General features: G+C 42.8%; 1 protein-coding gene across 8 annotated transcripts in view; it reads right to left on the reverse strand.

Moving 5' to 3' along the window:
- LOC121599249 (somatomedin-B and thrombospondin type-1 domain-containing protein-like) overlaps window positions 1–10,311 on the reverse strand; it is a 32,649-nt gene extending 22,338 nt beyond the window's left edge. The window contains exons 1-2 of one of the 8 annotated variants that reach the window (XM_041926922.1): window positions 10,217–10,311; window positions 8,994–9,320 (exon numbers count right to left, since the gene is read on the reverse strand). The gene's annotated coding sequence lies outside the window, so the exon portion shown is untranslated. Of the gene's footprint in view, window positions 1–8,993; window positions 9,344–10,136 lie in introns of all 8 variants that reach the window. The other 7 variants (XM_041926915.1, XM_041926920.1, XM_041926919.1 and 4 more) reach the window with 7 other exon arrangements.
- Between the last annotated feature and the right edge of the window lie 1,949 nt (window positions 10,312–12,260).

Here is a 12,260-nt window from a genome sequence, read left to right on the forward strand (position 1 = left end):
GTTTCGGGTGTATGCAGTGACATAAATCATGAGCCAACTTTTGCTGTCCCGGGCAGGCAGGCACGCTGAGCGCTTGTGAATGTTTTATAATTTTCCTGAGCAATCACTTCCAGAGTTTGTTGCTCATGCTATCACTCCACAACGATGATGCTCTAACCGCTCCCGCTCCTAGATGATAACCTCCTGCTTAATCCTGTCCTGTCTATTGCTGTGCTGTGCACACTTTCCATACGTGTGGCGAAGTTATTTGACGCCATTTTGAGCCGTACCCCCAGGGGTGGGAATGTTTTCCACGTACCGTGTTGCATTTCTTTCAAAGTGTGCTGCAAGTACAATGGGGGTGAATTTTCATCGCAAAAAAGAAAATGAAAGGACAGGGAAGGACAAAAAAAGCTTATGCATTTTCAATGCACTTTCTTACAGTGATGGCACACACACACACACATAAATTTCTCCGCAAAAGTAAAGCTTCGGTTGACTGTCTTTCCCTTCCGGAAGCGTCACATAATTTTTTTTTCTCGATGGAAAATAAACAACCTTTGAAAGAAAGGCTGAAAGCGCCATCCAAGCGGAAAAGCAAAATATCTCACAGGTCACTGTGAGTTTTCCGATCCAATTTCGGGAAAAGAGTTGCACATCGAATATGCACCGGAACCAGGACGGGGTAGACAGGCCCGGTTCGTACTTATTCTCACATCACCGGATCGTTATCAGTGAAGGGAAAAGGCAAGCTTTTTCTTTATGTGCAATTCAAAACCTCCTTGCATTCCTTAGGGAGGAGCAAAACGTCCCCAAAGAGGAAGGGACTGTCTTTTGCAGACCTGAATGCCTTTGTTGCTCGTTTAAGAAGGATAGTGTTTTTTTGTAGTTTTTACTATTTCACCTCCCTTACTGTACAACATATGATACCTCACAAATAGCACATTTCTTACGTGCCATGTTTTAGAGTCGAGCAGAAGTTGTTGCAAAAGTGTCTGCCCTGGGCCAGGGAAGCGGCTCAAGCGCATGGGAGGTCAGAAGGCTTTGACGGTTTAAGTGCTTCAACTCACAGCACGGCACGCCATCAAACACGTTCGCACGTTTTATGACAGATCGAACTGACAGCGATACCTTCAATGTGTGGATTGTTGGAGTTTATTTTTTGTTTTCTGCCGTTCGATTTCACACGAAGAGCCTGCCGGGGAGGTTGTGAGGGCTTGCGAGGGTCCTCTGGATATTACTTTTTCTCTCCAAAGGACACTATCGCCCGTCCGACGTAGCATTCCGACCAGCGAAAGGGAACCGGTTGGCCAGGGCGACTGTAAATGTTATTATATCATCTCCGATGCTTGAGCGGTCGCTGTTTGACTTATTGATGCAGTTGATTGACACATTCGTTAGCGCGCGCATTGAAATGGAATCTCACCCGACCAAGATGTCGATCAGCCCGTGGCAGGGACGGAGCAGGAGCGAAGAGCAAACAGCTTACCCGCCCGAAAATGCCGAACATGATTCAACTGTTTTTTTTTATCTCATCTCTCAAATGGTGGTAGCCTTTCTTGTTTGTCGTCAATGAAGGCTTTCTGAGCGAGCCTCTCCCCCTATTAGGAACGGGGATTAGGATGCAGAGGTGCATTGGGAAGGTGCTGGAGAACACGGTGCACTGGCAAACGTGGCAAACCAGACAGGCGTAACCGTACCAGACTACGCCACATTTTGCCCGTAATTGGTCACAGCCGATTGTGAAACGTTCCTTCGCTGACGTTCGATGACGTTCGGGGCGACGTGACATGAATGACCACGTAAAACGGCACGTTTAGGGATCGTATCGGGTGGCACACCGAGAAGGGGTGGGCGATCACAATCACGAAGGAGGTGTGAGTGATTATAAAGTGCCACACAAGGAAGGCATGACGTATTGCGAGGCTTTGTGGTTGAAGCTCATAATGTGCCTACACTGTTCGTGTTAAAGGATCGAGGTTAAAGGTCGCCAGATAGAAAAGGCTTTTTGGAATTGTGTACGACCTTGGAGTAGAGGAAGGTCTAAAAAAAGGGAAAGCAGACAAGACACGGTAGACATAGTCAATTAATCAGTGCATATTTCGGGTGTCTTGGGCGAAAAGGTGCTAATAGATGCCGTTTGGAAAGGTTCGTTAATCAGTTATTCACACAGTAGCGCAACGAGCGTCGGCGAGCTCAGTGTTTGAAGTGTTTCCGCAGCAAAAAGGGAGAATGTTTGTTTAACTGTCAAAACGTGATTCTTATGCAACAACGCTACAGCTGACGGTTGGAAGGAATGTGAGTGGTGTAACTGCAGAATTGCAGCAGAGCATGGCGGGAATGTGAGCACTTTCAGTTTTAGTTTTTCTATCGACAAACTCAGACATTTAGAAGAATGGAGTATATGAATCCATAAACATTAGGGCTTTCATTCCCTGAGGAATGCAATTGATTATAGGTTTGTGAACTACCGTTAGGACTTCTTCTTCTAAATTCTAAATTCTAAACCAAATTATTCACAGGCTTATGTCGCCTTAAGCAGGCCAAAACCATCAAGATTTGCTATTTTTAAAAAAATCATACTTTTTTGTGATAACACTAGAAAATATATAAAGAAGATTAGATGATCAAGTTGATCTACAACCAGATGTTCTGTTTTCATTATATAAATTTTCAAAACAGACCATAAAATCTGGTATTGAGAAAATTCTACTTACACCAGCGATTTAAAACAGTGATCTCCAACCTTTTTAGGATCGTGGACCACTATGCTTTAAAAATATATTGGCCGCAGCCCACATTTATTGAGGGCATACATTTTGGAGACTTTGTAAAAGTTTTCAAGTTAAATTGCACAAAAAAGCTGTATAATTTATCTGAAAATCTAGAAATTCGACATGAGTTTATATGCCTTTCAAAAATTAATTCTATAGCTGACCAGGTTCACGCCACGGACCACAGATTAGAGAACACTGATTTCAGGTATTGTGATAATAAATATTACAATTTTTGGAAACATCAATTACCATTCGTATCTTAAATATTTCAGAGTACATGTTGAGTATGTGTTATTGGTATTATTTACAATTTTTCTGAAGATCTTGAACATCACAAAAAATTAAAAAAACACATTTACAGTAGGTGTAATCATTAAAAAGATGTCTCATGAAAAACAGTAAATCACACATTTTTAATCAACTGTTGATACTTTCACCTCTAAAATGGCATTACTCTATCGCCTACCGCCCAAGACTCTTCAAAGGAAGCCATAAATTAAAGCACAAAATATTACTCTTTTTCATACACTCACCCATAAACCATAAAGCAAATGATTCATGCCTGCAATCGTTCCGACAGGTTTTTTTATGTCTTCATCAATAAACTCCCAACGACTGTGGGGCGGTAAAAGCCCAACCGTTTACTTCGGCCTTCCTGTCATAAACCTTCACACGGTGCGGGGTTCGCACAGCGCGCGCTCATTACTAATAATTTACTGAACGGCCAGCAGCCGGCCAGCAGTAAGTTGAGAATAAAACTACACCCGCAACCCGAAAGGCACGTAAATTTGCGCCCCATACGACTTTTATGCTCGCGAACCCCATCCCATCCACTACATGCCAGCCGCCGGCAGCATGTGCTAGAGCGTTCGCGCTCAAAGTTTAAATTTAATATCAATCCACGCGGCTTCGATCGATAATTTATTCAAAGCACATTTTATTCCTCATTTCCGGGGAACGTCCCCCTGCCGGGAATCAATTAATTAATCGTGGCCGTGGCGCGACTCGTCGATACAGAGGATAGCAATCTAATACCGCACCTCTCACCGTATCGCAACTAATGGAGCTGTGCGAAAGGAAGCAGTATGGCGGAACATTACGGATTCGCTTTTAATTAAATCTACGCGAATTTGCACATGTTAATGATGGCTGCTGGCGCTCCTCCATGATTCAGGATGTTCCACCGATTGGTCGTTTGTTTTAATAAATCGAAGTGCGTAAGAACTTAACAAACTTCTAACCCCTTTAATAGACATTCACACACACACACATACTTGAAATACTGTGAGAAACAAACAAGAGCTAATAAATGATCTCCTTGGCCACGAGACTTCTCTAGCCCATTTATGACGGGTTATAAATTCCGAACGAAGGGACACGATCTTCTTCTTAAGGGCTCACGGGCACTGGGCAATCTCAGCAGGTGTCGGTATACGGTTTCTCATCGGATTATTGCCCAACGATTATCTCCCCTTTGCTGTCCAACAGTGAGGGTAGAAAAAGGAGCTCATAAAAAAACGGACCCACACCAAAACGAAACAAAAAATAAACCCTCTCCAAACGCCTCTCGCGAGGCTCAGGAAGGCGTGCGCGAGCGTCACCATTAATAAATTTGAAACCAATTTGATCCTGCTCTGTTGCGTGTGATTATGAATGAACATGGTGCGCATTAACGGGCCGGGTGTCCGCTTCCAGTTGATGCATGGTCGGTAAGAAATCATCCAAGGGCAGACCCTTGGAGTTCAGGTTTTGGATTCTCCCTTTTACAGCTCAAACTGCGAGGCTTGTTGTCCTCCCAGTCCCTCGGAGTTAAATTTCGAGCTTGTCATGTTTTTCTTTGGCTATTCACTTTCTTCCCACGCGGGCACGCGGTTGGGAAAGGAGGTGCAGGAAAGCTTAATTTCTACTAGCTCTTCTGGCACTGGGAACAGATCGCCGCTAATGCTATCAAAGCAACACAGGCGGTATGGCGCTGCCTCGATACGGAATCCGATGCCTTTTGGAACAAGTTTTTAATTTGATAACAACTCCGCCGAACACAGAAAGCACAGAAAGAAAGCCTTATAACCAGCGCACGAAACAAAAAAATAAAACCATGGCAAACAGACAGACTCTCACACATTCAAAGAGCGTTCTCGTTGGACATGGTTTGAGGTTTGGGGTGGCAAAAAAAAACCACGATCCCTTGGGAAAAAGGGAGCATTTTCTCTTCAATCTCCCACAGCTTGACGTTCCACCATTGAGAGGTTGAGCATCTTGCCGTATTCTTAGCTGCACCCAACCGGCCGGTGGTATTTAATGCCGTTTCGGTACAAAAAGGGACTCGGTTGCTGTGTCTGTCTATCTTGCCCCACAACTACATTATGCTTATGACTTCTGTTCTAATTTTATTTGCTGCTCTAGCACCGGCACAACCTGCAGTGTTGGTTTGTAGCGTTCACTCCGGTTTTAATAACGATGGAGACGACGATGAGGACGACGATGATGATGATGATGAAACAATTGAGCCATGTAATAGACGAAGGTCTCGGGACTCGAGTGTCTAGGCTGTGAAAAAGGAAAACCTGCAACCTGGACAAAGATAGAGAGCGCCGTGCTCGTACTCAAACAGTTTTCTTAATTTTTCCAGATACCAATTTATTTTTCCCGACCCGAGCTTGTCTTCGGGAAGGGAATATAAGGAACAGAAATTATATTCTGGACCACTATGCGCCACTCGCAGCATTGCTGTGGAGCAAAAGTATCAAACAAAGACAAGTTACATTACAGAGAAAATGAGGTTATCGTGTTTTGCTCGCCCGGCCCGGGCAGAAAACAGCGAAAGGTAATTTGAAGGTAATTTTATTTTGCAAACAACAAACGAATCATGAAATGCACAAAGCGTCAGCGGTTTTGCATCTCGCTGCCCGTTTCGGTGTGAGTTACAGTCCTTGACCCTTTTCTGTTGCCCGCGGTGGGACGTTAGAATAACGCAGCTCGGAAGAAAAAGTAAACCGACCGCGTTTTAGCACCTTCCCTTGCATGTGTCGAACTCGCAACGAGGGTTTAATTCGAATAATAAAGCGTCCTTGCTCTGGTTTTACAATTTGTGTGTTATGATTTTCTAAAAATAAGCGTGCGTTCGTGCTCATATTGTGTGTGAGGGACTCATTAGATTTCAATTTTATGCCACTGCAAATTGGCACTTTGTTTCGAAAATTCTCATTACAGGAAGCCGCGTCGAAGGGTGCGCTGGGAGTTTACCTTCGTTAAATTCCATAATTTTACCTTCGTTTGACAAAAACAAAAAAACACACACGTAAAAAAACCCAAACCCAACGTTTGACATAAAATGTTTAGCATTATTAGATTGGGAAAGGTGCTCGTTCGATGGCATGCCGGGTTTTGCTTCGTATGGGGTGGAAACATTTCATTTCCTTTCCCCGTCAAGGCTCATGAGCCGAGGTGTGTCGCAACCAAATTACGTTTTCTTTTAATGAATGCACCCCATCAGATCGCTTTTATCAAATCCAATTTAAAGTCAGACTCCCCGCCGTGCCTGTCGGAGGGGTTGCAAGAAAGAACAACCATCAGACCTTGATTTTGGGCCCAAAGGAGGATAAAAAAAGCGAAGAAAAGTGTGTCCACACTGGATCCTTGGTGAGCGAAACACGCGGTGGCAACACGCATGAGACTTTTTGGTTGTTGCTGTTGTTGTTTGATATCCTGATGCCAATCTCGGGTGGGGGAAGGAGGTCCCATTTCCGGAGCAACCTTCACAAAATGTGATATCAAAACCTCACAAATGAGTCGTATAAAAGAAATTATTTTTCTTCTGCTTATCGGGACCAGCGAATCCGGCCCCAGCCAGGCCAGGCCAGGGGTTTTGTTGATCCATCACTGAAGTTCTGAGCTTGTTGTGGTTGTTGCTGTTGTTGGGATTCTTTGTCCCTGTGCTGTGTGATTCTTTCCAGCGGAGCGTTAGGTTGTTTAATTTGTTCTTCATTTTCCACCCCTCGCCCACCCGTCACTCTGTGGCCTTCCCGCAGGATGTGAGCATTCCACGGGCAGAAGAAATCGAGCCTGACATTCCTCGAAAAAATTTTGATGGTCGTTTCAATTTGGACGTTTCCTTTTTTGTTGTTGTCTTGATTCCATCTCTCGCGCCCATTCCGGAATGCTTAAGCCGTTTTGAGCCCGACGATGGAGGCAAGATTGAAGTGAGGCAATAACATCGTCCGCACAGAGCGAAGGCATAAAGAACGGACGGTTCGCTCCCGTGCTCTCCCACCCTCATGACCTTGTTCTTGTGACGGGGCTGCCTGTGCTTGAGGTCAGTCATCCACCCCATCCTCATGCCTCGGAATCGGCCAACTGGACTGCGGTTTTAGTACACATTCATCAACAAGTTGCCCTCGGAGGGGTGAGCCGAGCAAGAAGAAGAAAAAAAACCTACTGTAAAAGGATCGGGTACGGGTAAGGTACGCGCTGGAAGCGATTTTTATTCATTCGCCATCAGCATTAAAGGGTTTTGCCGAATTAATTATAGGCTTCTCGTTTTATTACGATCATTCCTTCTTACGTTGGTGTTGTTTTTTTTTTCATTTCGTTTTTGTCGGAAGCTTTCCATTGGTTTCTTGCTGGACCGGCTCTCTCGCATTTTGGACAAAGGGATAAAGAGTTGAAAGGAGTAGTAGAAAAAAAACACAAGGTGAATTTGTGTGAAGCAATTAAAAAAGGCAACCAAAGTCAGTTCCGAAACACGGGGATCATCCCGGATGCCCGGACTTTTGAGTAATCACCACTAATGGAGGTGGAATAAATTAAGGAAGAATAAGGCAAGCTACCAGGCAACCGGCCAAGGAGCTGCAGGCCGGCTAAAAAAAGGGTCAATAAGCTTGTTGCTGACCAGTGCTGCTGGCCTGGTTGTATGCTAATTCTAGGTGGCTAAAAAGGATCCTGGTGTTGCTACACACCTCCTTGTTTGTTGCTAACTACTTCCGCTGAGGTGCCTTCGGAACGGGTTAGCAGGGGTGACTTTCGTGCACATGACTAAGGAACTAGTGTGAGGCCTAAAACACACACACACACACACACACACACCAGCTCCCACTTTTTGAGCTAAAGAGCAAATTTGTGTTGGTGCTGGGTGAGTATTTTGACAGTTTCGGAAGGGCTTGTAGACCCTTTGCGTACTGAAGTCGAACCGATTAACACGTCAATTTTTGTTGTGCAATGTTCATTAGGGTTGAACACCTGTGGGGGAAAGGGTTGAATATACATGTGGCATAATGTGTGGCACGGACATTTCATTACGTGGCACGTGGGTGTAACAAGATAAGGATGAGGTGTTGAAGGGATATTACGTGTTTTTTTTTTACTGTATTTTAGCTGGAAAAGCATCTTACTAAAATTATTTTGCTTTTAGAATTTTGGGATTTAAGTTTTCAGTTGAATGTCTCATCGTACTGGACATGCAAGCTATAATTATTTAGCATGATGAAAAAGTAAATTAAGTAGAACAAACTGAAAAAAAGTTCATGAATATATAACGAAACAAAACGAAATATCATACAAAGTGCAAAAAAAAATCAACTATTAAATTCCTGAAACTTTCAAGGACTTTCGGTAAAATGTGTACCCTTTTTATGAATAGCACATCATTTTGATTCCCATAAAATACTAGGAATCAACCTTCTACCAAGAAAGAAACCTTCCAAGCGCTTCCTTCCATTCATAGCCGCCCTCCGTAACCTACAATCGCTTCCAGCGCAACGCTCTTTTGATGGTGGTGATGATGGAAAATCTCCAGAGTAAATAAACACTGGGACAATTTACGACATGAGCCTCTCGAGTGCGTCCCCTTGTGCCTCCCCGGCCTAAACCGTGACATCATTCCACACCGTTCAGCCGCGTGCGTGCGTGTGGTGTTTAATTATTACGCTCCACCACAAGACACACCAGCAGACACTTGCCAGGGCAAACATAGTAGTAAACCTTTCCCGACACCAAACGCAACAACCGCAAGCGTCGATTTTTCACGGAAAAAAAAAGGAAACATTGGCTTTGAGACGCGGTGTGTTTTGCTTCACGATGATGGTTTGTAAGGAAAACACAATTTGGGGTTCTTCATCACACGCACACACACACACACGAAATGATATCAAAATCGATCTAATCCGCCGACGAGAGACAGAGAAAGACAGAAAGATAAGATCGCACAAAAAAGAAGGTGTAAGTTTTACAGCGTGTGTTTACCTTCGGGATTTTTCCTTCGCTTCCTTGGGCGGGAGCACGTGCGGCTAGGCCGTCGTTGGCACCGATGGGAAAGCGAAGTCTGCGAAAAACAAAAACCTCCCAAACCGAGCGCCAGCCAGGTGGGTGTGGGATGAGGCAATGGCAACCGGAAAAGCTCACACTTCACTTTTCACGAAAGCAATAAACACCGAGCACAACGAGCACTTTTACACAGAGATACAAACACGAGCGCGCACACACACACACTTCCTTTATCGAAAAACGCACCGCGCGTAATCCTTTCAAATGCGTTTTTTGCCGCTGTTGTTGTTGTTAATGCTGCTACTCCTGTTGTTTGGTAGGATGGCACACTAGATCATTATTTATTTACGCACGCTTTTCCTTCCCCTTCGGCAAGCCGAAAGCAAACAATGGGGTTGGAGGTTAGTAGAATTCGATCATTCAATTCACACTGAATGTGGAAGATTGTACGTCTGTGTGTCTGTATATGAGTCTGGGTGTGGGTGTGTTTTATTACATCTGTATTCCAACCGCTTGGCGGGGATGCTGCCGTAGACACTGCACACTACCAACGCACTGTTACGGTCGAGAATATGTATTAAACAAACGCGCTGCCGCGAGCTTTGAAGTACGTTTTTCACGGGGCTTTTGGTTGAAACACACACACACACACACACACACAAACACACAAAACCGGCACACGAAGCGCGAAATCGTCCACACAGGACGATCAGTACGACGCCGGGCAATGGTTTAAAAGGGAAATTTTGACGGAAGACTGCAAATAAAACGACTGAAGAATGCACGGTCCCTACTCGAGAGCTTACGAGACGGAGAGAGGTTTGGTTTAGAAACAAACAAGACGAACGAATGGGAACTATCTTTCCGCAGGGAACGCGTTAAATCAATACGCTCACGTGAAAGGACCGCTTGCGGAAGTGGATCGGAAATTCGCGACTTTCACGTGTCGTAGAAGTGACAAGGGTAAGCGCAGTAAATCAACGGATGAAATGCTTTAAAAAAAGGGATAAATATGAGTATTATTTAATTTTAAATGTTTTTACTGCTCTTCACACTTTACACAAAATCCAACTTGAAGCTAATTTATTTATTTTTATCTAAAGCAATAGGAACACTTTGCACCAACTCGCAATCTCCTGAAAACCCTTCGCGACTGAACTTGGAGCACCTACAAAGCTGGTTCGCAAGACACACAACCGTACCACAACCGCACCGGACGACGCACGAGAGTGAAATGAACGCGCGATGAACGGTGATGCTTCGGTATGCTGCCAGCAGCATAAACTTCTGCGAGCATGCCGGTGGTGATCGTGTGCCTGGCGTAAGCGTGCGGCTTTTTTGTGCCTTGGCCGCTTGCTTCGGGTCACTCAGTACGTCGGGTCGGGTTTCCACCAGGGAGAGCGCGCGAGAGAGCTTGAACCGGTAAGAGTTTTGGATGTTTTTTACGTGTGTTTTGTACACGTAACTCACGCGATGGTGTTTTATGCTTGTTCTTGGTGGTAGAATAACATTTCCAAAGCGTCTGCACACAAGCTGTTTTGATTTCAATTTTAGTTTTAATATAGAACATTCCGTGACTAATGTTTAATTTTGGAAAAAAATCAGTAAAAGATCGATGAATTTTCAATACTCATCAAATCAATGATAAAAAGTAAAATTAAATAAATAAATAAATAAATAAATAAATAAATAAATAAATAAATAAATAAATATATAAATAAATAATTAAATGAATAAATAAATAAATAAATAAATAAATGAATAAATAAATAAATAAATAAATAAATGAAAAAATAGTTATATAAATCAATAAGTAAATAAATAGGCAAATAAATTAATAAATAAATAAATAGATAAATAAAAAGGTAAATAAACAAATGCATAAATATTTGAAAAATAAATAAATAAATAAATAAATATAAATAGATAAATAGATATATAAGTAAATAAATAAATAAACGAATAAAAAAATAAATTAATAAAGGTAGATAAATTAATAAACAAACAAATCAATAGATATATAAATAAATTCAAATAGAATAAAAACATTTGAATTTTATTTGTTACAATCTGTTATAAAGTTTGTTACAACTAGTATTCAAAACGAAATTTGTATATCAACAAACAGGATACTAATACACTAGATTTGTTCTTTTTTGCATACATTTAGGCGTTTTATCAATTTAAAGCATTTTTCAATAAAAAAAATCTCAATAAAACATTAATTGAACTTCGATAATGCTAGCAAGCCTTGTTTTCGACTAGGCCTTGTTTTCGCGTGGATAATGGGAAGGTTCGGAGAAAAAAGTCAGGTTTGTATTTAATTATTTCTCTGAGAACAGCGAAGCATTTAATTTTCATTAAACCGTTTCATAAAATGGAAGAATTTTCAGAAAAATCTATGCAGTTTTATTCAAATTAAATATAATTCCTCAATTTCCATGAAGCTTACATGGTACACCTACAATTACAAGATCCTTAAATTTCATCACTCCCCGCACACTTGTTCTTTTAATTACAATTTAACCATAGAGTCTTTCCATGGAGGGAATCTCTGTTGAATAGCAATACCCCTGGGCGGTTTGTTATTACTGTTGGATTACACCGTTCTTTATCATCCCACAAGTCGTGGCGGTGGCGTTTAATATACATTCAATTCGAGTCAGCCCCCCGATCTTAATACGGGGTCGAGTGTTTTCACTACGAGAACGTTTGCGGTTTTATTTTTCGGCAAGTTTTTATTCGTTGTGGCAGTGTAGTGCCTTGGAGCGCACCAGAAACAAACACACTCCCTGAAGTCGTGGGAAGCAAGAAATATTTCAAAAAAGCGACTTTAACAGCAGCATAAGAGTAACGAGCCAACATACAGACGGAAAATGAAATTCCACTTAACTTACCCCGGGTGCCATTAATCATTAGCTTTTCCCTCGCGTTGCATGCATACCTGCCGGGTGGAAGCCCGACTGCTCGTAAGGGCCGGTTCCCATCCGGCTATCGACAGAAGCGCCATGCAAAAGGGAGGATGCAAAGTGTTTCAAACAAACACACATACACACACACATACACACAAACGCACACTGCACCGACTCCTACGAATGCGAGAGATTAAGGAAGCGCAAGCTTACCGGCAACCGACAACGCGGTAGACAAAAGCGAAAGGATGAACCAACTCCGGCATGCAAAAGGGGGCACGAAGCTCGGAGTTTCTCTCGTGGCCGAAGGCTGCATACGCCGCGCAACTGTTCT

Source organism: Anopheles merus, chromosome 3L (assembly GCF_017562075.2).
Source record: "Anopheles merus strain MAF chromosome 3L, AmerM5.1, whole genome shotgun sequence".
NCBI classification, from domain to species: Eukaryota; Metazoa; Arthropoda; class Insecta; order Diptera; family Culicidae; genus Anopheles; species Anopheles merus.